A 4,516-nucleotide genomic window follows, 5' to 3' on the forward strand; every position below is an offset into this window, starting at 1 on the left:
AAAAAGGCCAGGCTCGGTGGCTCAGCCTGTAATCCCGCGCCTTGGGAGGCTGAGGTGAATGTATTGCCTGAGCCGGCAAGTTTGAGATGCGCCTGGGCAGTGAGACCTCATTTCTACAACAAATCAAAAAATCCGCCGGGCATGGTAGTGCATGCCTGTAATTCCGGCTACTCGGAAGGCTGCGGCGGAAGGATCGCCAGAGCCCAGCAGGTCGAGGCTGTGGTGGTCGGGAGCAGCCACTGCACTCCAGTCTGGGCGACAGAATGAGACTCCAACTCAAAAAAAAGAACAAATCCCACATATCAACATTAATCTTGAATGTCAATGCCCTAAACGCCCCCACTCAAAAGACATAGAGTGGGCAACCCACTTGGGTCCCCTCCCACTGTGGGAGCTTTTCTGTCCTCTCAATAAATTCTGCTTTAAAAATAAAAAAAGACATAGAGTGACAAACTGCATTTTCAAAAGACCATCCTTCTGCTGTTTTCAGGAGATTCATCTCACATCTAACAACATGTACAGGTTCAAAGTAAAGATCTTACGTGGAGAGATATCTTCTACACAATGGTAAAGCAAAAAAGAGCAGGGATTGCTATTCTTGTATCAGATAAAACAGACTTTAAACTAACAATAGTAAAAAAGGGCAATAAATGGCATTACACAATGATAAAGGGATCAACCCAACAGGAAGACATAACTATACTAAATATGTATACACCTAACACCAGAGCACCCAGATTTATAAAGCAATCGCTACTAGACATAAGGGAAGACTCAGATAGTTACACAATAATAGCAGGGGACTCCAACACCCCACTTACAGCATTAGAAACACCATCAAGGCAGAAAACCAATGAAGAAATTCTGGACTTAAATTTGACACTTGACCAGCTGGACCTAACAGACACCTATAGAGTACTTTACCCAACAACCAAGAATACATGTTCTTCACTTCTGCAATTGGAATGTATTCAAAGATTGGCTACATACTTAATCATAAAACAAGTCTTAGGAAATTTTCAAAATTTGAAATCACACCAAGCGTCTTATGAGACCACAGCAGAACAAAAGTCGAAATCAATTCCAAGAGGATCTCTCAAAACCACACAAATACATACAAGCGAAACAATTTGCTCAAGAATGACTTTTGGGTAAACAAAGAAATCAAGACAGAAATTTAAAATGAATGAAAATAGGGACAAAAACATCTGGTTGCCACAAAAACAGTGTTAAGAGAAAAGTTTATAGTTGCTAAATGCCTGAATCAAGAAGATACACAGATCTCAAATTAGCAACCTAATGTTTTGCCTAAAGGAACTAGAGAAACAAGAACAAACTAAACCCAAAGTGAGCAGAAGAAAAGAAATAATCCAAATCCGAGCAGAACTAAATGAAACTGAGACCAAAAGAGCCTTATAAACAATTAATAAAACCAAAAGGTAATTCTTTGAAAGGATAAACAAGATTGACAGACTGGCCAATTTAACAACAACAGAAAAACAATGAATGAAGATTCAAATAAGCGCAATCAGAAATGACAAAGGAGACATTACACTCAATCCCACAGAAACACAAAAGATCACCAGAGATGAATATGAACATCTCTATGCACATAAACTAGAAAATCTAGAGGAAATCGATACATTCTTGGAAACACACAACCTCTCAAGATCGAAAAGAGAAGAAAGGGAATCTAATTGACCATTAATGAGTCACAAAACTGAATCAGTAATTAAAAAACCTGAATGGATTCACAGTCAAATTCTTCCAGATGTACAAGGAAGAACTGGTACTACTTCTACCAAAATTATTGCAAAAATCGAGGAGAGATTCCTCCCTAACTCATTCTACGAAACAAATATCATTCTGATACCAAACTCTGGCAAAGACACAAAAATAAAGAAAACTACAGGCTGATGGCCTTATGAAAACAGATGCTGAAATACTAGAAAGGATATCCAGCAGCACGTCAGAGGGCTCATTCACCATGATCAAATGGACTTAATCTCTGGGATGCAAAGATGGTTCAAAACATGCAAATCAGCTAGGCTCGGTGGCTCAGCCTGTAATTCCGCGCCTTTGGGAGGCTGAGATGAGTGGATTGCCTGCTCCCGTGGGTTCGAGACCCACCTGGGCAACTTGGCGAGACCTCATCTCTACAATAAATCAAAAAAATGAGCCGGGCGTAGTAGCACACGCCTGTAGTTCCAGCTACTTGGAAGGCTGAGGCGGAAAGATCGCCGGAGTCCAGCAGGTCGAGGCTGCAGTGGCCGGAAGTGGCCGCTGCACTCCAGTCTGGGTGACAGAGTGAGACTCCAACTCAAAAAAAAAAAAAACAAAAACATGCAAATCAACAAATATCCATTACATTAACAGAATTAAAAACAAAAACCACATGATTATCTCAATAGTTGCAGAAAAAGCAACTGATAAAATCCTACATCCCTTCATGGTAAAAGCCCCCAACAAATAAACTAGGCATCAAAGAAACACACCTTAAAATAATAGCAGCCATCTACGGCAAGCCCAGATCCAGTCTTACACTGAACTGGTGAAAGCTGGAAGCATTCTCCCAATAAACAAACAAGACAAGGATGTGAGCTGGGTGTGGTGGCTCATGCCAGCAATCTCAACACTTGGGAGGCTAAGATGGGAGGATTTCTTGAGACCAGGAGTTTGAGACCAGCCTGAGAAATATAGTGAGACACCATCTCTACAAAAAACTTAAAAAATTAGCCAGGTGTGGTGGTATGTACTTGTAGTCCCAGCTGTTTGGGAGACTGAGGTGAGAGGATCTCTTCAGTCCAGAAAGTCGAGGCTGCAGTGAGCTATGATTGTGCCACAGCACTCCAGCCTGGGTGACAGCGTGAGACCCTGTCTTGAAAAAAATAAAAAGACAGATGTCTAGTCTCATCATTCCTATTGAACATAGTATTGGAAGTCATAGCCAGAACAATCAGATAAGAGAAAGAAATAAAAGGCAATCAAATAGAAAAAGAAGAAATCAAATTATCTCCCTTTATAGACAGGATTCTGTATCTAGAAAAAACCCTAAGGATGTTACCAAAAGATTCTGAGACCTAATAAGTAACTTCAGTAAAATTTCAAGACACAAGGTCAAAATTCAAAAATCAGTAGCATTTCTATACACCAACATTCGACCTGAGAACCAAATCAAGAATGCAATTCCATTCACAATAGCCATAAGGAAATCAAAACACCTAGGAGTACACCTGACCAAGAAGATGAAAGATCTCTTTTTAAAACTTTATAAAACTGCTAAAAGAAAGCAAAAGGGACACAAACAAAAATGATCATCCCATCTTCATGGACTGGAAGAACCAACAGTGTTAAAATGTTCATACTGCCTAAAGCAAATTACAGATTTAATGCAATCCCTATAAAACTACTAGCATACTTAATATAATCACTGTTATATTAAGTATTATATTAGGAATATAATACAATCAATACTGTTAAGTATTGAAAACAATACTTAAACTCATATGGAAGCAAATAAGAGCTGGAATAGCCAAAAGCAATTCTAAGCAAAAAGAACAAAGCTGAAGACCTCACCTCATCCAACTTCAAACTTTACTATCATCACCAAAACAGTATGGTACTGGTACAAAAATACATAGACCAATGGAATCAAATAAAGAACCCAGAAATGAAGCTGCTCACCTACAACCAGCTGATCTTCAACAAAGTCAGTAAAAACATCAATGGGGGAAGGCCACTCTATTCAACAATGGTGCTGGAAAAATTGGCTAACCATATGCAGAAAAAGGAAACTGGATCCCTACCTCTCACCATATATAAAAATTAACTCGAGATGAATTAGTGACTTAAATGTAAGACCACAAACTATAAAAATCATACAAGAAAACCTAGAAAACACTCCTCTGGACATTGGCCTAGGCAACAAATTTATGACTAAGTCCTCAAAACCAAATGCAGCAAAAACAAGCATTGGCAAGTGGGAACTAATTAAACTAAAACAGTTAATGCACAATGGGAAAAAAACTATCAATAAAGTAAACAGACAACCTACAGAATCGGAGAAAATATTTCCAAACTATGCATTAATAAAGGGTTAATATCCCAAATGAATTAACAAGAAGAAAACAAACCACCCCACTAAAAAGTGGGCAAAGATACTTCTCAAAAGTATGCATCCGCATGACCAGCAAACATAACACAATGCTCAGCACCACCAGTCCTCAGAGAAATGCGAGTCAAAACCACATGAGACACCACCTCACAGTAGTCCGAATGGCTATCGTTTCTTCTTGTTGTTGTTTTTGGTAAGGATGTCAGCATCCCCATGCTTAATGCAGCATTAGTCACAGCAGCTAGGGCACGAAAACAACCGCGGTGTCCGTTGACAGATAAATGGATAAAGAAATAGTGACTATACACAATACAATGTCCTTCAGCCCTAAAAAGGAGAGCTTGCTGTTTGCAACAACATGGATTAACTTCAGCTACATTATGCTAAGTGAAATAAACCAGA

Source organism: Carlito syrichta, unplaced genomic scaffold, assembly GCF_000164805.1.
Source record: "Carlito syrichta isolate Samal-C Ts95f unplaced genomic scaffold, Tarsius_syrichta-2.0.1 Scaffold305274, whole genome shotgun sequence".
NCBI lineage: Eukaryota > Metazoa > Chordata > Mammalia > Primates > Tarsiidae > Carlito > Carlito syrichta.